This window comes from Dendronephthya gigantea, unplaced genomic scaffold (assembly GCF_004324835.1).
Source record: "Dendronephthya gigantea isolate DGI-Jeju-01 unplaced genomic scaffold, DenGig_1.0 000162F, whole genome shotgun sequence".
NCBI classification, from domain to species: Eukaryota; Metazoa; Cnidaria; class Anthozoa; order Malacalcyonacea; family Nephtheidae; genus Dendronephthya; species Dendronephthya gigantea.
In genome coordinates, this window is record NW_021163172.1 from 123,212 (window position 1) to 147,883 (window position 24,672).

General features: G+C 37.3%; 1 protein-coding gene and 1 long non-coding RNA gene across 2 annotated transcripts in view; both read left to right on the forward strand.

Moving 5' to 3' along the window:
* LOC114537709 overlaps positions 1-24,672 on the forward strand; it is a 60,852-nt gene that overhangs the window by 28,579 nt on the left and 7,601 nt on the right. The gene's annotated exons all lie outside the window — the stretch shown is intronic.
* Positions 16,917-17,738, forward strand: LOC114537703. Its single transcript, XR_003688625.1, has 3 exons — positions 16,917-16,983; positions 17,309-17,443; positions 17,648-17,738. It is a non-coding gene; the product is annotated as an uncharacterized LOC114537703 (long non-coding RNA).

Sequence of the window (24,672 nt, forward strand, 5' to 3'; positions counted from 1 at the left end):
TCCTCTGCTAATGATGTGAATTATTGCAAGTGCGTGTGAAGAGATAAACAATTGTGATATCAACAGCTCGTGTAACTCACGTATATTTACTGCATTCGTTTATTCATTCATTCGTTCGTTCATTTGAGCCGAGCTCAAACTCTTGGCTGAGTTAACAACCTCAAGAGACAGTCGAAACTCTCTGCAGAGAAAGACTTCACAAACTACACACACTTAAATTTTGTTAGATTAAATCTGATGCCTGTCTGTCGACATGCTGGATTTTGATTTTGAAGAGCGAATGTTGTATTGTAATTATTTTATCCATGTTCTGGTATAACACGAGTATACTCGCAAGGTTTTGATAAGCAATTATTCTGGCGAGAGCTAACTCAACTGATGATGTACAACTCTTTCATTCCTTGTAGATAACTGTGATTTTACGTGTGGTAAATATTGTCATTAGGTCCGTGATAAAAACCAGGGCTGCTATTGACAAACAAAGAGAAGATGTAATAGGAGTGTGAAGAAATAAGAGTGATCTCATGACCACCATCATTATTATGAATAGTCATTACCTCATTACTCTACATCGCTTCCATCATTGTCCATGATTGTCAATTGTTATCCATCGATGCACAAAATCATCATCTTCAATTATACGTAACGATCCATCGTTATCCATGAAAATGTACCAGATCTGGTCACACTGACTTCAATATTTACAGGTGCCACAGTTTCCTCCCTCAACGACGACCAACGCAAATCCCTAACACTGGAAGCAATCAAGACCACACAACTGACACTGGTAAGAAATAGGAGTGATTCATCATCACCATTTCTCATCATCACCACCGTGCAATAACATGGGGTATCCTTACCCCATCTATCTATATCGTTGTCCATCATTGTCCATCGGCATCCACAATCGTCTATTGTTATCCACCAAGCACATAATCATCGTCGTTTACCTTAATTATGCAGTATAGGATATAAATAATTCATTTTTTCCCAAGAAGCAAACGTCTTGCAATTGCGTGGTAATAAGCTTTGACAAATCTTATTGTTATGCGAGTTGCAGGCGGAAGGGAAGGAGTCGGGCAGGTGCGGGTTATCAGCTTGTTGCGCAAACTTTCCTGTTAAACTTCAATTGTGCTTTAGTTACCGTGAATGAAACCTATTTCTATCAGTCTTTCTCATTAAATCTAAATTACATTTAAACTACTAGATCATATTCTGCTATTATTCATTCACGGACATGCGCAACAAGCTCTCCTAACACATTTATTTGTGCTTTTCTTTTCTTGATTTATCGCCCAGGTTTGATTTTAAAAATAATTGCAGTGATTTCTATCGTATTTCTTCAATCTTTAGTTTTGTTTGACAGTTCAGCGATAAATAAAGACTATCGTACAGCGTTAAGGCGCATATAACCAATCATACTTTCTGCCCTCCCATGTGCATTTTAAGAGTTTAAGTTAGCCTACGTGAGGTTAAACAAAGAAATTTCAGAGAGAAAAAACGCGTACTGGCGAGAGAAGCGATTTCGGTTTGTTAGTCCGAATTTCTTGCAAGATTTTTTCACAAATACTGTTGTTGGTGTCATGAGTAATTCAAGAATTCCGCAATGTAAGGTCAAGTATCTATATATTGTTAACTTTTATATGCCTAATTTATGTACTTTTGTAAATACCTATTGCCCTAACTTAGTTCTGTTTAAACTGTGTTTTGTTCAACTACGAACACGCAATGATTTCATCTCGCTCGTGTCTATAACTTTTCCTATAAAACTTGGCTCGTGCAGGGACATATTAAAGACTAAAGTGAAATACAGCTGGGATATTTATATACGAGATCGCTCCCAGATGTATTGTAGACGATGTAAACAAGGTAATTCTATACTGTAAACTTGAACAACCTTCATATCTCGCCTGTTTCTCATGTGATGAAGTTCCCGGAAGAACGTAGATAAAAACATCGTTAGGAATCATATGATTGAATGTGTTTGAGCATATTCACCAGTGTTTAGTCAAAATTTAGCCTTAATTTTTGGCTTCAGTAAAAAAACTCGGTATGTCTTCAATTGTGACAAGTATTCTCAGTTCAACACTTGGTTTATTATGGAATAAGGTCAGAGACTCGACGGCAGACAAATTCAAAGACGGCGATGTAACCGACGCAGAAATTCGTAAGATTGTCGTACGAGAGTTAAATGATATCAAGTCTAAAATCGATGGCCTTTCCCGATCAAGTTTACTCGCCAGTTATAATTTTCTAGAAGAGGGAGTTGAGTTACTCAGTGTTTCTCTTGATAAATCAAATCCCGAGCAGAAAGCGAGCGAAACTCAGGACGAACCAGGTGAACCTTCGAGCGTTATTCAGTCTGGTATCTTAAACCAAGCAATAGAGCTTCCTCGCGCCATGGGCATGGAAAAGCTTAAAATCAACTCGGACAGAGAGTTTGAAACTGCAAGGGAAAGATTCAAAGATGCGCGCAAGACAGCAACCACTGCTTTTTGGAATGAGGCATTTAGTATCGAAGATCGAATTTTTGCTGCGAAGCTACGAATAGTTTCAGAAATACTGGAACATGTCGATAGTTCTGAGACCGCAATCACTGGGTGTTTGTCGTTTTTGTTGTTTAATAAAACTGAACGAGTGGAGAACGTCAAGTCGGTTATGTTAATCAACTATGTGTTGTTTCAATATGTTTGGAAATTCAGCAGCAAGTATTCGTTTGAAGTGCCCGCCTGCATGCCAACGATTGAACTTCCTGATCGTAGTTTTCACCCAATAATAAATTGGAACGAAATTTCAACAAGAAAGTCTATGGGAAAGGAATTGCCTCATCCTGCCTACGAACAGTTCCTTGATGAAGAAATAATACCCTACCGCTCTGCTGTGAACAGTCAGGGGGATGTTCTTATTGTCCCTGGTACTGGGTCTAGTGACTACATCATGATTATCCATGAGACAAGAAAAATCAAACGGGTTAAAATACCTGAATTTGCAGGTGATTTTTTAGTGGCGCTTGCTGTTGATATGAATAACAATGTTTACGTGGTGAGAGGACGTTCTGGTGAAGTGTTCATGTTGACGATATTGGACGAGAATTACAATGTAAAAGCAAATCATACATTGGATTTTCTCGCTACGTTTCGAGTTAAGATCGCGATATGCAAAGACGATGATATTATCATCATCCAACGCAAAGACCCTCATGTGTATGTTTGTGACAAGACGTGTCAATTGAAATACAAGTTTAAACGTGACTCTAGGTTGGCATTTTCATTGAGTATTTCCCAGCAGAATGAAATCATGATACCAACACTCGGTCGTACGCCGGTTCAAATATACTCCAAGGAAGGAAATCTGAAGACAACAATAAAAGTCCCAGAAGATCATGAGGTATGCAGCGTGGCATTTCACTACGAAATTTGTAAAATATTGGTTTTAACCTTGGTTAGGGAAAAGGATTCTTATTTCATTCTGTGCTACCCTGAAACAGGCGGGAAGCTGGAGACTCTTACCTTCTGTTGTAAATATGAAAATTTGTTGTTTCAATCCACTCCCAAACTGTTATCCCATCCCAAGGGTCCTGTTGTTGTTGTAAGAGACAGAAGCATCACTTACCTTTAATGAGATTTAGTATGAACAAACATTTCCTGCATAAAACACAGTAAATACTTGTCTGAAATAGTGCAACTTTGAGTTGACTAAAGCAAACAATAGATGCAGCATGGTTTATATAATTTGTGAGACTTTGCTGAATTACGTCCCATTAAAGTGTTCCTGTTTCTGTTGTAAGAGAGACAAGTGTAACTTATACTTAAATAATAATGTTTTTTGACATTTGCCAACATGGACAATTAGCTTTTAATGACATTTAAAAGAGTATGAATCCTATTTCATATGATATAATATAGTGAAAACTTTCTTTGCTCTTGTAATAAATGATGAGGTTCTTAAAATTTAATAAAGATAATCATGTTTCTGTCTTAGATAGATATTCAGCCTACAAACAAGTTTGTAAATATAGTTTCCCAGGAAAACCCTTCCAGTCGATTTCAAGGCCCGCAGGCCTACCAAGCTACAGGCTGGACTGAGCCTTTTTAAGCCAACACGGAGTTAGGCTCTCCCTTACCATGCACGGACGTTAGATTTTCTGTCATCGCGCTGTTTGACTCGGGTTTGTTCTATTGTTCAATCAACTCGGCGATGTGTTCGTTATCTTCTATTTTGCAGTTAAGTGATAGTGAAGTCACTTTCGGACAGCTACCTATTGTTTAGCACTTTATGAAACAACATTATTATATCAAACAACAATATGACTTCTTGAGCTATATCTGCAGACTTCACTGTAATTATTTTTTCTTTCCCTGCTTCCTTATTTGTAAATAGTATTTAGTGTAAGTAATCATCATCTTTGTGATTGTACTGATTTTACAGTGGACATTATTAGTAATAGTTAAATTTATGTATCATCACTAGGGGCCTAGCCTCAAAAGCCTAACTAGGTTTCTAGAAGGTCTCTACCCTAACATTATTATAAAATCATATGTAATATTTAATTATAAAACTGTACATAGGGGAATAAAAAAAAAAAAAAGGTGTATTCGAACTGCGCCCGGCTCTACCGCGTTACCAGACAACATGGGATGTTAGCAAGGTCTTATAGTTTTTTCGAAAGCAGCCTATACCTTCCGCGCTGACTTTGAAGGAGCTTACTGTTAAAGTTTCCTTCTTATTGACCTTACTCAGTGCACAACGCTGTCAAACTATTCATCTTCTCACTGTCGGTAACATGATTCTCGTTGCGGACAAGTGCACTTTCCACGTCATGGAGAAAGTCAAACAGACACGTGTCGGAACTCATGTCAAACCCCTCGAGTTTTTGAAATATCCATTTCAGCTTTAGCTTTGCGTCGTTACTCATCTCTTAGAGTATATCAAGAGAACTGATGAAAATAGCCATGATAGAAAGCAATTGCTACTGAGTTATGTGAAACCGTATGAACCTGTTTCCAAAGATACTATATCTCGATGGATAAAGTCTGTTTTGGTAGCTGTAGGTTTAGATGTTAGCAAATTTAAAGGTCATAGTGTTCGAGCAGCAACTACATCCTTTTTAGCGTCCAATAACTTTAACATTAAGGATATTATGTTATCCGCAGGATAGTCGAATGAACAGACATTTCAACGGTTTTATAATAAACCGAGCGAGGAGGAATTTAATTTTGGCGCTTCGGCGTTAGAGTGCTATACAAACGTTAATTGTTCGTAGCCCTATATATATATATATATATATATATATATATATATATATATATATATAATATATATATATAAATATTATATATATATAATATAATATATAATATTATATATATATTGTCTGTTTCACGGTAAATCTTAAAACATTCAACCACACTGTTGCAAAAAGACAAATTTATATGTTGACGATTTTACCTCATGGTAAGTTATCATGGCTCATGCACAGTATCATTCAAATTACAATTGCAACCATTGCAGTTTATTATCATTGCTTCGCAATTTTTATGCACATCAATAATTTCGTTCGGCCGTGAGAAGAAATTTGGGGCAATATTCGTTGAAGCGAGCTGTGAAAATGCTCACGAGTTTCTGTCAAAAGTGTCTGTCGGCACCGCGTCTTGCGTGAGTTACCCCACGCTATTTCATCTCTATAAACAAAGAATCATTCTTGTTTACAATAACAAAGACATAGTAAAGTAAAAAGCGAATTCCGCATAAACAAGATATCTTGAGAATCAAAATAAAATTCAAACAAGACACAGATTAAGACTGTAAATTTTCGACTTTATTACAAAGTCATCATGACTTTATTACAAAGTGCTATACAAACGTTAATTGTTCCTAGGATATATAACGTACTATATAATTATATAGGGATTATAGTGTCGTTTGCAGGTTTTTGATGTTTTTGAATTTTGACCTTTGCTCGCGTAAACTTTCGTTTTTGATAATATTTACAATATTATAATATTAATTCGATATTTTATGATATAATTTAGTAAGAATTTTTGGTGTATAAACATAATAAAGATGATAATGTTTCAGTTTGTCTGTTTCACGGTAAATCTTAAAACATTCAACCACACTGTTGCAAAAAGACAAATTTATATGTTGACGATTTTACCTCATGTATAAGTTATCATGCACACTATCATTCAAATTACAATTGCAACCATTGGTTATTATCATTGCTTCGCAATTTTTATGCACATCAATAATTTCGTTCGGCCATGAGAAGAAATTTGGGGCAATATTCGTTGAAGCAAGCTGTGAAAATGCTCACGAGTTTCTGTCATGCAAGAGTGATTCAGAATAGCGTCGTGAAACGTTTGACCCATAATTCGACAGAGATCCAAATCACCGCATCTTGCGTGAGTTACCCCACGCCATTTCATCTCTGTAAGCAAAGAATCATTCTTGTTTACAATAACAAAGACATGATCTTCCTCTATAGAATCATAGTTAATAGAATTGAGTTCTTGTGATCACACACTTATCCACCACACACGACCTCGATATGATGGGGACAATAAAAATAAAAATGTTCGTAGATGCTGATAGACGAGACAGACTACCTTTACGAATGAAATGGGTGCAATATTTTTGTAATAAAAGTTCCGGCTCCAATGTAGTTTAGACAAAGAAATTTAATACTGTAAACTTAACCCAAGCCTTTAATGCTCCTGATGGTAACGTCACAGGAAGGACGAACACTCGACATCGACACAAGAATTATTCGTGCATGAGTTGATGTGCTTATCCAGTGTGTTCGTGTGTAGTCAAAGTTTAGTGTTGGCTTGTTGTTGCTTCAGTGAAAAAACTCGGTATGTCTTCAATTGTGACAAGTATTCTCAGTTCAACAGTTGGTTTATTATGGAATAAGGTCAGAGACTCGACGGCAGACAAATTCAAAGACGGCGATGTAACCGATGCAGAAATTCGAAAGATTGTCGTACGAGAGTTAAATGATATCAAGTCTAAAATCGATGGTCTTTCTCGATCAAATTTACTCGCCAGTTACGATTTTCTAGAAGAAGGAGTTGAGTTACTCAGTGTTTCTCTTGATAAATCAAATCCTGAGCAGAAAGCGAGCGAAACTCAGGACGAACCAGGTGAACCTTCGAGCGTTATTCAGTCTGGTATCTTAAACCAAGCAATAGAGCTTCCTCGCGCCATGGAAAAGCTTAAAATCAACTCGGACAGAGAGTTTGAAACTGCGAGGGAAAGATTCAAGAAAGCGCGCGAGAAAGCAACCACTGCTTTCAGGAATGAGGCATTTAGTATCGAAGATCGAATTTTTGCTGCGAAGCTACGAATAGTTTCAGAAATACTGGAACATGTCGATAGTCCTGAGACCGCAATCACTGGGTGCTTGTTGTTTTTGAAGAAGCTTCATAGCTTACCAGCCATTCAAGAGATATTCTCGGTGTATTTGAACGGTGGAGTGAAATCGTTGTTGAATAAAACTCAACGAGTGGAGAACGTCAAGTCGGTTATGTTAATCAACTATGTGTTGTTTCAATATGTTTGGAAATTCAGCAGCAAGTATTCATTGGAAGTGCCCGCCTGCATGCCAACGATTGAACTTCCTGATCGTAGTTTTCACCCAATAAGAAATTGGAAGGAAATTTCAACAAGAAAGTCTATGGGAAAGGAATTGCCTCATCCTCCAAACGAACAATTCCTTGATGAAAAAATAAAACCCTACTTCTCTGCTGTGAACAGTCAGGGGGATGTTCTTACTGTCACTGTTACTGGTTCTCGTGACGACATCATGATTATCCATGAGGCAGGAAAAATCAAACGGGTTGAAATACCTGAATTTGCAGGTGATATTTTAAAGGCGCTTGCTGTTGATATGAATAACAATGTTTACGTGGTGAGAAGACGTTCAGGTGAAGTATTCATGTTGACGATATTGGGCGAGAATTACAACGTAAAAGCAAATCATACATTGGATCTTCTCCAGGACAAAGGTCTTTATGGTATTAAGATCGCGATATGCAAAGACGATGATATTATCATCATCCAACAAAAAGACCCTCATGTGTATGTTTTTGACAAGACGTGTCAATTGAAATACAAGTTTAAACGCGACTCGAGTGCGGCAATTTCATTGAGTATTTCCCAGCAGAATGAAATGATGATACCAACACACGATCGTACAGCAGTTCAAATATACACCAAGGAAGGAAATCTGAAGACAACAATAAAAATCCCAGAAGATCATGAGGTATGGAGCTTGGCATTTCACTACGAAATGTGTAAAATATTGGTCCTAACCAGGGTTTGGGAAAAGCATTCCTATTTCATTCTGTGCTACCCTGAAGCAGGCGGGGAGCTGGAGACTATTACCTTCTGTTGTAAAGATGAAAATGTGTTCTTTGAATTCACTCCCAAGCTGGTATCCCATCCCAAGGGTCCTGTTGTTGTTGTAAGAGACAGAGGCATCACTTACCTTTAATGAGATTTAGTATGAACAAGCATTTCTTTGATAAAACACAGTAAATACTTGTCTGAAATAGTGCAACTTTGAGTTAACTAAAGCAAAGAATAGATGCAGCATGGTTTATATAATTTATGAGACTTTCCTGAAATTCGTCCAATTAAAATGTTCGTGTTTCTGTTGTAAGAGAGACAAGTGTAACTTATATTTAAGCAAGATGCCCGCTAGGCATTTAACTCGCATTGCTTGAGTCGAGCTAGGGCTATGACAAAAAAGACGCTTACTCAGGCGTGTGTTTGGGCTTGCCATAGTTGTTCAGCTATGCAACGGAACGGGCGTGAAAATGGGGAGAGCATTGGATAAATTTAATTGCGCTGTGAAGTTAGTCTTGTTGCACAGTGGAGTTAGTCTTGTTCAGACATTCGTAGCACGTCATGGCACAGTTCATTGACAACGTCGTTGTATGGTTTTCAATTGATAGTACTAGTGAGAACTCGTGAGATTGATTTGAGATTGTATTCAGTTTGATCAGAGAATTCATAGCGATATTAAGCAACTTTTGTTCAACATGAAGTTGAAAAGCATGAGAGCAACAGAAGACCCCGTTTCGAAAACGCTCGCCATCTTTTAGTGTAGGGCTACTGTGCTCGGCGTGTGCAGTTGTATGTAAGGTGAGCGTTAAGATAAATATGGCACTTGGAAGCCACATTTCGAAATATCTTGAATTTTTATCGTCTTTTGTCCACAAGAAAACGATGAACGTCATGAACGAATGCACTCAGCAGTGCAGCATGCACGTTAGCTTAGCAACCACTCGCTTAGCTCGTGGCTTGCAGGTCAGCGCACCTTATCGCACCTTGTGGGTCGCGAAATTCTCGACCATAAAAATATGAATAAGAACGCTTCCCATTTTAAGAACTCGCTTGCGCACGCATGCGCAATGCGAGTTAATAATTTAAATAATAATGTTTTTTGACATTTTCCAACATGGACAATAAGCTTTTAATGACATTTAAAAGCGTATGAATTTAATATAGTGAAAACTTTCTTTGCTTTTGTAATAAATGATCAGGTTCTTAACATAATAAACTTATGAAACCACCCCTGGCTAAGCTTAGAGCTATGAATCATATTAGTGGGTATATTGATGGCTTCTATCTGCAGGGTGATACATATGCTAAGTGTGCTACAAATGCTCTTGACACAGTTGAAACATTTGACTGCCTAGATCTAGTTATCCATCCTGATAAGTCCACCATGCACTTTCCCTTCTCAAAAGGTAATTTATATCGGGAATGAAACGCCTTCGTTATTTATGAAAAAAAGATAAAGATATTTAAAAAATACCAGGCTAATATAAGGCTTCCTTGCTCGTAGACTTTCAGATATTTTATCGTGTTCCTATTTTTTATCTGTTGTGTTATACGTTCCACTTTCAAAACGTATCTTTGAAAAGTGTCTTCGTATTATCAGCCAAGACAAACCTATATACTATTTAATTCAAAAGTTCATTTTTCCCACTCGAGTCTATGCGTCCTATTATGTAAGAGACGACCTGCGTTTTTGCAAGATCAGTCTCTGATTTGGACTTAAATCACAATTCAAAAGTTAGGATGCATGATTTCAACAGTTAAAACTATGTATGGCCATCGAAAATTGGTTGGAAAATATTGTGAGGTTTCGTGATATTGAACATTTATACATAACAATAACAGTATTAATAAATTATAAAGTGGCTTCGTGCATGTTATTCGAAGAAAACGAGAATTTTTTGACATATATAGCAAAGTACACTGTCCGTTGTTTTCTTGCATATAAAATCATGCTCAGAAATTAGTTTAAAGTGCTACTGAAACGAAATTTTGGGTACCTATTTTTTTTCTTCATTGAATAATTCAAACTTTCCTGATCAATTTGGTGTATTGTTTATCAAAATCGAAGAATGGGAACACGCATAGATTTTGCCTCAAAGTTAGGTTATGCGTGCGAATTTTTACTCCTGATATATGATGCCGGTGTGACGTAATTAAAAGGACGGAAGTCGAAGTTTGAGCATAGCTTTGCTAGTGTTTTGATATTTGCGCTGTATATATTTGGGAATAAACATGAGTTTATCAAGCGGTGAGAGCGAACGTTTCTAAAGCGAGAAATCTGACGCAGAAAATGAAAATTTACATTCGGATCCCGGCGATGAAGATACATAAAATTGTATATGAACTCATATTTTTTAGAGATAGTTTAAGAGCAGTTGCATACCGGTGGATTATTCGATGGCTGTGTTGATGCCTTGGTTGGGAAAATTCTAGACCTTTACCTGTATGCGTCTACACATTAGAAAAATATTTTCACTAGGAAATCCTAATGAATTTGCTCGCTACAAGTCCGCACAGAAAAGAAACTAATGAAAGTATGAAACATTCATCATAGAATTTTTTTCTATCGAGTCTATTGCTGGAATAGCGTCAGGGCATAGTTGTCGTCTCATATTTCGCGCTTTAGCGACCTCTGCGTTAACAGTAAGCAAATGCGGAATCGGCAAAGTGCATTGAACACGGCACAGAATACTGTTGAGGAATGAACTTTGGTCGATGTCTTCTTACAAATGTGAAATGTTGTCCATTTATTCAGCCTCTCTTTGTCTTTCATTGGGAACGATGTACATAAACACCTTCTGTGTATTGGCTATTTGTGCAGCTTTTCCCGTTGGGCCATTCCGCAGGCCGCAACATAGTATTTTCCTCCGCGAGGTTTTTTTGCATAATCCTACGTGGAATACGTGCTCGCCATATTTGACTTGCATGCAGTGTATCGCTTCTTTTCAGACTACCTAACAGACTAACTTCACGGAAATTTGTTCTTATATTGTATCATTGCCGAGCAAGCAAGTTACAGTTTTTCCCTGATTATACTTGCGTGTGAAATAACGACAGAATGCGTCAAGGATGCTGCGCTATTTCCCGAAAATTATCTATATTCAACAATGTGGGTTATACGTGCATTAATTGTTTTGCTAGTTTACACAATCTGCGTGAAGGAAAGTTAAAACTAAAGTACAACTTGAGTTGAAAAGCAACAAATGTGTATATATCTGTATAGGTTATAGCTTATCAAATTTAACTTCCGTCCTTTAAATGACGTCAAGCGCGCAAGGTCAATTTCGCATCAAAACAAGCAAAAATGCCACATTTGATCGCAATTTTAAACACGTTCCCGTCGACAGAATTCATTGTGCGATAGCTCAAAATGATCAGTAAAACGTGAAGAAACCGATCGTGTTAAAAACCCAAATATGAAAATTTCGTTTCAGTAGCACTTTAATATGAAGTAAAAAGGGTAGCTTTACATCGCTCGCTACAGTTAATGCAATATTAATGCAAATACAAGGTTTGCAGTACAATAAGCGTGCGGTAGCTATGTTTTTTTTACATCTCCATAATATGACTATGTAATTTAGTTGCACGTTAGTCGCTATAAATTGACACCATCACGGCGTTCATTTTTCATAAACACTGTCAACAAACCACATTAACGGATACTATATATTTGAATAAGAATAAAAAGTAAAACGTGTTCAAAATATTTCATGCACTGTTCCAATTTTCCTAAAAGAAACAAAACAACAGGTATTTGGTGTTTTATTTTGCCTAAAAGATACCACATTTGCCTCTCTCCCTTGGCAACATTCGCATCCTTAAACAATAAACCTGTCACGGATGATATAAATACATCCATTCAGTCCCTCTTCTGTTCTAAATCGTCTCCACTTCCCGAGTTTATATTAGTTTCACGAATTTCGTCAGGTTTTCAGTGAAGTTTAGCATCGCTTGGAGTAAAGAAACTCGCTATGTCTTCAATTGTGACAAGTATTCTCAGTTCAACAGTTGGTTTATTATGGAATAAGGTCCAAGACTCGGCGGCAGACAAACTCAAAGACGGTGATGTAACCGATGCAGAAATTCGTAAGATTGTCGTACGAGAGTTAAATGATATCAAGTCTAAAATCGATGGCCTTTCCCGATCAACTTTACTCGCCAGTTACGATTTTCTAGAAGAAGGAGTTGAGTTACTCAGTGTTTCTCTTGATAAATCAAATCCCGAGCAGAAAGCGAGCGAAACTCAGGACGAACCAGGTGAACCTTCGAGCGTTATTCAGTCTGGTATCTTAAACCAAGCAATAGAGCTTCCTCGCGCCATGGAAAAGCTTAAAATCAATTCAGACAGAGAGTTTGAAACTGCGAGGGAAAGATTCAAAGATGCGCGCAAGACAGCAACCACTGCTTTCAGGAATGAAGCATTCAGTATCGAAGATCGAATTTTTGCCGCGAAGCTACGAATAGTTTCAGAAATACTGGAACATCTCGATAGTCCTGAGACCGCAATCACTGGGTGTTTGTCGTTTTTAAAGAAGCTGCATAGCTTACCAGCCATTCAAGAGATATTCTCGGTGTATTTGAACGGTGGAGTGAAATCGTTGTTGAATAAAACTCAACGAGTGGAGAACGTCAAGTCGGTTATGTTAATCAACTATATGTTGTTTCAATATGTTGGGAAATTCAGCAGCAAGTATTCGTTTGAAGTGTCCGCCTGCATGCCAACGATTAAACTTCCTGATCTTAGTTTTCACCCAATAAGAAATTCGTACGAAATTTCAACAAGAAAGTCTATGGGAGAGGAATTGCCTCATCCTCTCTACGAACAGTTCCTTGATGAAAAAATAAGACCCGACTTATCTGCTGTGAACAGTCAGGGGGATGTTCTTACTGTCCATGATAATGGGTCTGGTGGTTCAATCATTATTGTCTCTACTTCTAGTGGAAACATCATGATTATCAATCAGGCAGGAGAAATCAAACGGGTTAAAATACCTGAATTTGCAGGTGATATTTTAGTGGCGCTTGCTGTTGATATGAATAACAATGTTTACGTGGTGAGAAAACGTTCAGGTGAAGTATTCATGTTGACGATATTGGACGAGAATTACAATGTAAAAGCAAGTCATACATTGGATTTTCTCGAGGATTTCTCTCTAGTTAATATCGCGACATGCAAAGACGACGATATTATCATCATCCAACGCGAAGACCCTCATGTGTATGTTTGTGAGAAGACGTGTCAATTGAAATACAAGTTTAAACGCGACTCGAGGTGGGCATTTTCATTGAGTATTTCCCAGCAGAATGAAATCATGATACCAACAGAGGATCATACGGCGGTTCAAATATACACCAAGGAAGGAAATCTGAAGACAACAATAAAAGTCCCAGAAGATCATGAGGTACAGAGCGTGGCATTTCACTACGAAATTTGTAAAATATTGGTTTTAACCTGGGTTAGAGAAAAGCATTCCTATTTCATTCTGTGCTACCCTGAAGCAGGCGGGGAGCTGGAGACTCTTACCTTCTTTTGTAAATTTGGCAATGAGTTGCCTCCCAAACTGGTATCCCATCCCAAGGGTCCTGTTGTTGTTTTAAGAGACAGAAACATCACTTACCTTTAATGAGATTCAGTATGAACAAACATTACCTGCATAAAACACAGTAAATACTTGTCTGAAATAGTGCAACTTTGAGTTAACTAAAGCAAACAATAGATGCAGCATGGTTTATATAATTTGTGAGACTTTGCTGAATTACGTCCAATTAAAGTGTCTCTGTTTCTGTTGTAAGAGAAACAAGTGTAACTTATATTGAAATATTTTAGATAATGAACGTTTTTTAACGTTTGCCAACATGGACAATAAGCTTTTAATGATATTTAAAAGCGTATTAATTCTATTTCCTATGATATAATATAGTGAAAACTTTCTTTGCTCTTGTAATAAATGATAAGGTTCTTAACATAATAAAGATAATCATGTTTCTGTCTTAGAAAGATATTCAGGCTACAAACAAGTTTGTAAATACAGTTTCTCAGAGAAACCCTTCTAGTCGATTTTAAGGCCCGCAAGCCTACGAAGGGGCTGACATTTACCTGACATTTACCCCTACCTGAGAAGTACCTAACCAAGTTTTACAGGGTCTGTTTGCACCAGTTACCTAACGGAACTTATATACATACACGCAACATAAAGTACTTTCAGAAGAGTATTAAAATGCAGTTCTTGCAATCAGTTAATAAAATGCAGCTTGCAGTTCTTTGTTTGTTTATTTCGTACAAACTACAAAGCCTCGTAAAAGAATACGACGTAGTGATTACTGGGATTACTGGCAAACAACGATTTCATGCAAAATTAAAAAATATATGATATAACTTATCGGCAAGTTCCGAAATTCGCCATGTAGCTAATTATCAACTCTGAATTTTCCCCTAATTTTTGCAAAATCGCGCTAAAATCCCAAGACCGCTAAATGCTGATATCAAAGACTCGAATTTACGTTTGTTGTCATGGAAATTAGCTTCGGTCACACTTGGGTCAATGAAAATGTGTTTACACCGCCAGACTGACTTGAGACTTACCTAGGACTTACCTAATACCATGTTTTCAGGCCACCTCTAATGCTTGGTTTGAAATCATGGTCTTAGGTCAGTGCTAATGCGTTTAAACTACAGGACTAACTGCTTAAGTTAGGTCTTAGGTCAGGTATAGGATAGGTCTCTAGTGTAAACACTGCTTTAGTCCCTCCCTTACCACGGATGTTAGATTTTCTGTCATCGCTGCTTGACTCGGGTTTGTCCTATCGCTCAATCAACTCGGCGAGCTGTGCTTTATCTTCTATTTTGCAGTTAAGTGATAGTGAAGTCACTTTCGGACAGCTACTTATTGTTTAGCACTTTATGAAAGGTGTATTCGAACTGCGCCCGGCTCTACCGCGTTACCAGACAACATGGGATGTTAGCAAGGTCTTATAGTTTTTTCGAAAGCATTCTATACCTTCCGCGCTGACTTTGAAGGAGCTTACTGTTAAAGTTTCCTTCTTATTGACCTTACTCAGTGGACAACGCTGTCAAACTATTCATCTTCTCACTTTCGATAACATGATTCTCGTTGCGGACAAGTGCACTTTCCACGTCATGGAGAAAGTCAAACAGACACGTGTCGGAACTCATGTCAAACCCCTGGAGTTTTTGAAATATCCATTTGAGCCTCAGTTTTGCATCGTTACTAATCTCTTAGAGTATATTAAGAGAACTGATGAAAATAGCCATGATAGAAAGCAATTGCTACTGAGTTATGTGAAAACGTATGGACCTGTTTCCAAAGATACTATATCTCGATGGATAAAGTCTGTTTTGGTAGCTGTAGGTTTAGATGTTAGCAAATTTAAAAGTCATAGTGTTCGAGCAGCAACTACATCCTTTTTAGCGTCCAATAACTGTAACATTAAGGATATTATGTTATCCGCAGGATGGTCGAATTAACAGACATTTCAACGGTTTTATAATAAACCGAGCGAGGAGGAATTTAATTTTGGCGCTTCGATGTTAGAGTGCTATACAAACGTTAATTGTTCCTAGGATATATAATATACTATATATATAATATACTTCTCTATATATCGAGATATCTTTCCATTTGGTTTTATCACGCTGGTTATAGTTAGAGTGGTTTGTGTATCTCTGCAGGACAAAGACCTCACTGATTGCTCTGAAATCTCGTACAACGTCACACGACTTAGGCTGATGACGAAATGGAATTGAAAATTAAACGAGACTTACCTGGAAGTTGAAGTTGGATTTGGCCTGGAGTGTGAGAGTTGTACGCCCCCCCTGTTCTCTCCCGTTCCCTTACTTGCAGTCCACTCTCACACTCATCACGTCCGTGCGGTCTTTGTCTGGTAAAGCTCTAAAGACTGATTGGCGCATGCGCTCCAGTCTCTCTCGTACAACTCTCACACTTCTGGCTGATGACTCATACAATCCAAATCAAATTTCAACTTCCAGGTAAGTCTCGTTTAATTTTCAATTTTATCTCATGTGAGATAAGATTTAAATTCAATGCCAATGATTCTCGATATGAATCAAATAAACAATGATTTTTGTTTCCAATAACAAAGATATGTGCGGCATCTCTTTCAAGTGAACTTTCCTTAAAAAGACACAACTGCTTGGAAATTCAGCAGCAAGTATCCATAAGTGGCGGGTTAATAGTTTATTGAGCGTGGTATTTCAATACATTATTTACAAACACCTCTCTGAAGCAACGTTTACAAGTCCAATTACCATCCGATTTTTGTGGCGATTTTCGTCTTTTGATTGATGTGAACGAGCGAATAGTTATGATGTAATGATGTATAGGTGCTCTTATCTGAACAACCATAACTAAATCTACTCGTTCACATCTATCAAAAGAAGAAGATGACAGCAACAATTGCAAATGTAATCTTGTCTTAATACATGCACCTCTTCAATACAGACATCTCTCTGATATGAACATATTTTCAACTGCACAATTCGTCAAGTCAGGAATGGTTAAGATTCATTCCTCTGCTAATGATGCATGTGAATTATTGCAAGTGCGTGTGAAGAGATAAACAATTGTGATATCAACAGCTCGTGTAACTCAGGTATATTTACTGCATTCGTTTATTCATTCATTCGTTCGTTCATTTGAGCCGAGCTCAAACTCTTGGCTGAGTTAACAACCTCAAGAGACAGTCGAAACTCTCTGCAGAGAAAAACTTCACAAACTACACACACTTAAATTTTGTTAGATTACATCTGATGCCTGTCTGTCGACATGCGGATTTTATTTTGAAGAGCGAATGTTGTATTGTAATTATTTTATCCATGTTCTGGTATAACACGAGTTTACTCGCAAGGTTTTGATAAGCAATTATTCTGGTGAGAGTTAACTCAACTGATGATGTACAACTCTTTCATTCCTTGTAGATAACTGTGATTTTACGCGTGGTAAATATTGTCATTGGGTCCGCGATAAAAACCAGCGCTGCTATTGACAAACAAAGAGAAGGTTGAGACAATCCAGGAAGACTGGACGCAGTCGAGACCACACTACAGACTCAGGTATGAAATAAGAGTGATCTCATGACCACCATCATTATTATGAATAGTCATTACCTCATTACTCTACATCGCTTCCGTCATTGTCCATGATTATCAATTGTTATCCATCGATGCACAAAATTATCATCTTCAATTATACGTAGCAATCCATCGTTATCCATGAAAATGTACCAGATCTGGTGACACTGACTTCAATATTTACAGGTTCCACAGTTTCCTCCCTCAACGACGACCAACGCAAATCCGTAACACTGGAAGCAATCAAGACTACACAACTGGCACTGGTAAGAAATAGGAGTGACCATCATCACCTTTTCTCATCACCACCACCGTGCAATAACACGTCGGGGAATCCTTACCCCATCTATCTATATCGTTGTCCATCATTGTCCATCGGCATCCACAATCGTCTATTGTTATCCACCAAGCACATAATCATCGTCGTTTACCTTAATTATACAGTATACGATATAAATAATTCATTTTTTCCAAAGAGGCAAACGTCTTGCAATTGCGTGGTATTAAGCTTTGACAAATCTTATTGTTATGGGAGTTGCAGGCGGAAGAGAAGAAGTCAGGCAGTTGCGAGTTATCAGTTTGTTGCGCAAACTTTCCTGTTAAACTTCAATTGTGCTTTAGTTACCGTGAATGAAACCTATTTCTATCAGTCTTTGTCTTTAAATCTAAATTTAAACTACTAAATCATATTCTGCTATTATTCATCCACGGACATGCGCAACAAGTTCTCCTAGCACATTTATTTATGCTTTTCTTTTCTTGATTTATCGCCCAGGTTTGATTTTAGAAATAATTGCAGTGATTTCTATCGTATTTCTTCAATCTTTAGTTTTGTTTGATAGTTCAGCGATAAATAAAGACTATCGTACAGCCTTAAGGCGCATATAACCGATCATACTTTCTGCCCTCCCAAGTGCATTTTAAGAGTTTAAGTTGACCTGCGTCAGGTTAAACAAAGAAATTTCAGAGAGAAAAAACGCGTACTGGCGAGAGAAGCGATTTCGGTTTGTTAGTCCGAATTTCTTGCAAGATTTTTTCACAAATACTGTTGTTTGTGTAATGACTAATTTATGAATTCGGTAATGTAAGGTCAAGTATCTATATATTGTTTACTTTTATATGCCTAATTTATGTACTTTTGTAAATACCTATAGCCCTAACTTAGTTCTGTTGAAACTGTGTTTTGTTCAACTACGAACACGCAATGATTTCATCTCGCTCGTGTCTATAACTTTTCCTATAAAACTTGGCTCGTGCAGTGACATAAGACTAAAGTGAAATACAGCTGGGATATTTATATACGAGATCGCTCCCAGATGTATTGTAGACGATGTAAACAAGGTAATTCTATACTGTAAACTTGAACAACCTTCATATCTCGCCTGTTTCTCATGTGATGAAGTTTCCGGAAGAACGTAAATAAAAACATCGTTAGGAATCATATGATTTAATGTGTTTGAGCATATTCACCAGTGTTTAGTCAAAATTTAGCCTTAATTTTTGGCTTCAGTAAAAAAACTCGGTATGACTTCAATTGTGACAAGTATTCTCAGTTCAACAGTTGGTTTATTATGGAATAAGGTCAGAGACTCGGCGTCAGACAAACTCAAAGACGGCGATGTAACCGATGCAGAAATTCGAAAGATTGTCGTACGAGAGTTAAATGATATCAAGTCTAAAATCGATGGCCTTTCTAGATCAACTTTACTCGCCAGTTATAATTCGTTAGGAGAAGGAGTTGAGTTTCTCCGTGATTCTCTTGATAAATCAAATCCTGAGCAGAAAGCGAACGAAACTCAGGACGAAGCAGGTGAACCTTCGAGCGTTATTCAGTCTGGTATCTTAAACCAAGCAATAGAGCTTCCTCGCGCTATGAAAAAGCTCAAAATCAACTCGGAAAGAAAGTTTGAAATTGCGAGAAAAAGATTCGAGAAAGCGCGCGACAGAGCAACCACTGCTTTCTGGAATGAGTCATTTAGTATCGAAGATCGAATTCTTGCTGCGAAGCTACGAATAGTTTCAGAAATACTGGAACATGTCGATAGTCCTGAGACCGCAATCACTGGGTGTTTGTCGTTTTTGAAGAAGCTTCATAGCTTACCAGCCATTCAAGAGATATTCTCGGTGTATTTGAACGGTGGAGTCAAATCATTGTTTAATAAAACCCAACGAGCGGAGAACGTCAAGTCGGTTATGTTAATCAACTATGTGTTGTTTCAATATGTCAGGAAATTCAGCAGCAAGTATTCGTTTGAGGTGTTCGCCGGCATAATTGAACTTCGTGATCGTAGTTTTCACCCAATAAGAAATTGGAAGGAAATTTCAACAAGAAAGGCTATGGGAGATGAATTGCCTCATCCTCCAAACGAACAGTTCCTTGATGAAGAAATATTACCCGACTTCTCTGCTGTGAACAGTCAGGGGGATGTTCTTACTCCGTCTCGTGACGACATCATGATTATCCATGAGGCAGGAAAAATCAAACGGGTTGAAATACCTGAATTTGCAGGTAATATTTTACTGTCGCTTGCTGTTGATATGAATAACAATGTTTACGTGGTTAGAGAACCTTGGCGTGAAGTATTCATGTTGACGATATTGGACGATAATTACAATGTGAAAGGAAATCATAAATTGGATTTTCTCGAGGGGAAAAGTTTGTTATCTTCAGTTAAGATCGCGATATGCAAAGACGATGATATTATCATCATCCAAAACGAAGACCCTCATGTGTATGTTTGTGACAAGACGTGTCAATTAAAATACAAGTTTAAACGTGACTCGAGTTGGGCATTTTCATTGAGTATTTCCCAGCAGAATGAAATCATGATACCAACAGACAATCGTACGGCGGTTCAAATATACACCAAGGAAGGAAATCTGAAGACAACAATAAAAGTCCCAGAAGATCATAAGGTATGAAACGTGGCATTTCACTACGAAATTTGTAAAATATTGGTTTTAACCTGGGTTAGGGGCAAAGATTCCTGTTTCATTCTGTGCTACCCTGAAGCAGGCGGGGAGCTGGAGACTCTTACCTTCTGTTGTAAAAATGAAAATTTGTTGTTTCAATCCACTCCCAAACTGTTATCCCATCCCAAGGTATCCCATAAATGATCAGGTTCTTAACATAACAAGACGCCTACTAGGCGTTATGATCGCGTCGTTCACAGCGGCGTAGCCAGCCCAGCTATGCAAATTTTGTGTCGTAAATGTTCTTAATAATAAAAATGAACAATATACCGAACTATAGTCGCATGTTGAAAGCAGGAGAAACACACAACAGCCCATTTCGAAACTGCTTGAAATCCTTTAGTGCAGGCTTACTCTGCTCGGTGTGTGCAGTTGTATGTGTAATGAGTGTAAAGATAAAGATAGCACATGCTAGCATTTTTATCGCTTTATTGATTCTACTTTACTGCTTTGAAGGTGAAACGAAATATGCCCAAAGTGAATACAACACGTGATATAACTAGCAACTTACCTGTGCGCAGGTTCCCGATTAGGGTGATATGGCCTGCAGCTAGCGACGCTTGGGGTCGACCCGAGAGGAAAATAAAAAAAAAAACCAAGCCGAAACTATAGATCGCTGTCGCTACGCGACGCGATCAATAAACTTATGAAACCACCCCTGGCTAAGCTTAGAGCTATGAATCATATTATTAGTGGGTATATTGATGGCTTCTATCTGCAGGGTGATACATATGTTAAGTGTGCTACAAATGCTCTTGACACAGTTGAAACATTTGACTGCCTAGATCTAGTTATTATCCTGATAAGTCCACTCCTTCCCCTTCTCAAGAGGTTATTATGATGAGACGCCTTCGTTGTTTACACTGTTATTTTCAGGGTGTTATTTTAACACCAAAAACAGGGGTTACGAGATTTAATCGAAAATAATCCTTTTTTTGGGGTTACAAATAACACCGTTTCTGGAGTTAAATTTTAATCCCCATTTTGGGGTTACATTTAACTCCCATTTTGGGGTTAAAATAACCCCGTTTTCAGGATCACGCTATAATACCCGGAAAGAAATAAAGAATCATACAAAAATTTGAGCAAAATTTTATTACTTTATATCCAATCTACAATATTTACAACATAAATACAACTTCATATTAAAGTTTCCTGATAAATCATCAGAAATCTAAACATTTTTCTTTTAAAGAACAAACAAATGCATTGTAAAAACTTTACAAATTATATCCTAAGGTAGGCAACTTCAATCACAATATCGAGATGTACACATGAAAACAATCCGAAAATACGTCAATTAATACCTAAAACTAATCTAAAATAACAAGTGAAATGAAATCTACAATATTTTTACTATATACTTCCTATGTTTTAACTTTGAAAACAAGTTATAGAAGCGAGAAAAATGCGAAAGTTTTTGATATTTTACTTATTTTTGGAATAGGCCGATGCTGGACCCGCGCTGTAGACTTTTAAGAACGTTTGAAAATGACGAATTCGTAACCTCATTGGCTGTTTTTTATTCTTGCTGTTGTGACAGCCAATGAGATTACGAATTCGTCATTTTCAAACGTCAACATGCAGCGCGGGTCCAGCAACGGCCCATTTAAAAAATGAGTAAAATATCAAAAACTTCGCATTTTTCTCGCTTCTATAACTTGTTTTCAAAGTTAAAACATAGGCAGTATATAGTAAAAATATTGTAGATTTCATTTCACTTGTTATTTTAGATTAGTTTTAGGTATTAATTGACGTATTTTCGGATTGTTTTCATGTGTACATCTCGATATTGTGATCGAAGTTGCCTACGTTAGGATATATTATACTATATATAATACCTTTTCATCCTATTATTAAATATATTTAACTCATATATAAGTCCTTATTTTCCTTTAGACTATGAGAATATGAAAAATGTTTTTCATGTCTACTGTTCCATATCAAGATATTTTTAGCGACCTACATTAATAGTTTCTTTGTATTGAATTATTTTGTCGACACTTGCTGAAGGTTTTCTGTTGAAATATTGAAAATATATTACACACCAGCGCAATTGTGTTTGTATCCTGGATGGCTGAGCAACTGTACACTTTCTTCCAACAGAGAATTACAAACAATTTAGCTCACGAACTGCAGTTTAATTTATATCCAATTTCGGCAGGTAAACAGTCGCACTCCGAGAGGCATGAAAATGATATTCAAGTACGTACATTGCCGTTTTTAACTGCATACAGCAAATCCGCCAACCGTTCTTTGACTTTTCTTCGTTCAATTCGGTTTTAGTCGTAATTTATCTTTAAAAATACAGGCAATTCTCCCGTGGAACCAGCAGTGCTTGCGAAGGTTTTGAAAAATAGCTCGTTTTGCATGATTGCATCAGCTTGATCACGTGGTATAATGTACTTATTTTAACCCCCAAAATGGTGTTACATTGCGCGTAACCCCCTTACGTGGTGTTATTTTAAGTCCAACTATGGAGTTATTAAGCTGGAATTTTGTAACTCCCCTATTACACCCCTAGAATCCCTTAAAAGTGGTGTTAAAATAACACCCTGAAAATAACAGTGTATGAAAAAAAGATAAAGATATTTATAAAATACCAGGCTAATATAACGCTTCCTTGCTCGTAGACTTTCGGATATTTTATCGTGTTCCTATTTTTTATCTGTTATGTTATACGTCCCACTTTCAAAACGTGTCTTTGAAAAGTGTCTTCGTATTATCAGACAAAACAAACCTATATATAATACTCAATTCAAAAGTTCATTTTTCCCACTCGAGTCTATGCGTCCTATTATGTAAGACACGACCTGCGTTTTTGCAAGATCAGTCTCTGATTTGGACTAAAATCACAATTCAAAAGTGAGGATGCATGATTTCAACAGTTAAAACTATGTATGGCCATCGAAAATTGGCTGGAAAATATTGTGAGGTTTCGTGATATTGAAGATTTATTCATAACAACAGTATTTATAAATTATAAAGTGGCCTTGTGCATGTTATTCGAAGAAAACGAGAATTTTTTCACATATATGGCAAAGTACACTGTCGTTAGTCGTTACTGTCGTTATTTTCTTGCATGTAAAATCATGCTCAGAAATTAGCTTAATATGAAGTAAAAAGGGTAGCTTTACACCGCTTGCTACAGTTAATGCAATATTAATGCAAATACAAGGTTTGAAATACAATAAGCCTACGGTAGCTATGTTTTTTACATCTCCATAATATGACTATTATTTAGTTGCACGTTAGTCGCTATAAATTGACACCATCACGGCGTTCATTTTTCATAAACACTGCATGTCAACAAACCACAATAACGGATACTATATATTTGAATAAGAATAAAAAATAAAACGTGTTCAAAATATTTCATGCACTGTTCCAATTTTCCTAAAAGAAACAAAACAACAGGTATTTGGTGTTTTATTTTGCCTAAAAGATACCACATTTGCCTCTCTCCCTTGGCAACATTCGCATCCTTAAACAATAAACCTGTCACGGATGATATAAATACATCCATTCAGTCCCTCTTCTGTTCTAAATCGTCTCCACTTCCCGAGTTTATATTAGTTTCACGAATTTCGTCAGGTTTTCAGTGAAGTTTAGCATCGCTTGGAGTAAAGAAACTCGCTATGTCTTCAATTGTGACAAGTATTCTCAGTTCAACAGTTGGTTTATTATGGAATAAGGTCCAAGACTCGGCGGCAGACAAACTCAAAGACGGCGATGTAACCGATGCAGAAATTCGTAAGATTGTCGTACGAGAGTTAAATGATATCAAGTCTAAAATCGATGGCCTTTCCGGATCAACTTTACTCGCCAGTTACGATTTCCTTCAAGAAGGAGTAAATGTACTCAGTGTTTCTCTTGATAAATCAAATCCTGAGCAGAAAGCCAGCAAAATTCAGGACGAACCGGGTGAACCTTCGAGCGTTATTCAGTCTGGTATCTTAAACCAAGCAATAGAGCTTCCTCGCGCCATGGAAAAGCTTAAAATCAACTCGGACAGAGAGTTTGAAACTGCGAGAAAAAGATTCGAGGAAGCGCGCAAGACAGCAACTACTGCTTTCAGGAATGAGGCATTTAGTATTGAAGATCGAATTTTTGCTGCGAAGCTACGAATAGTTTCAGAAATACTGGAACATCTCGATAGTCCTGAGACCGCAATCACTGGCTGTTTGTCGTTTTTGGAGACCCTTCATAGCTTACCAGCCATTCAAGAGATATTCTCG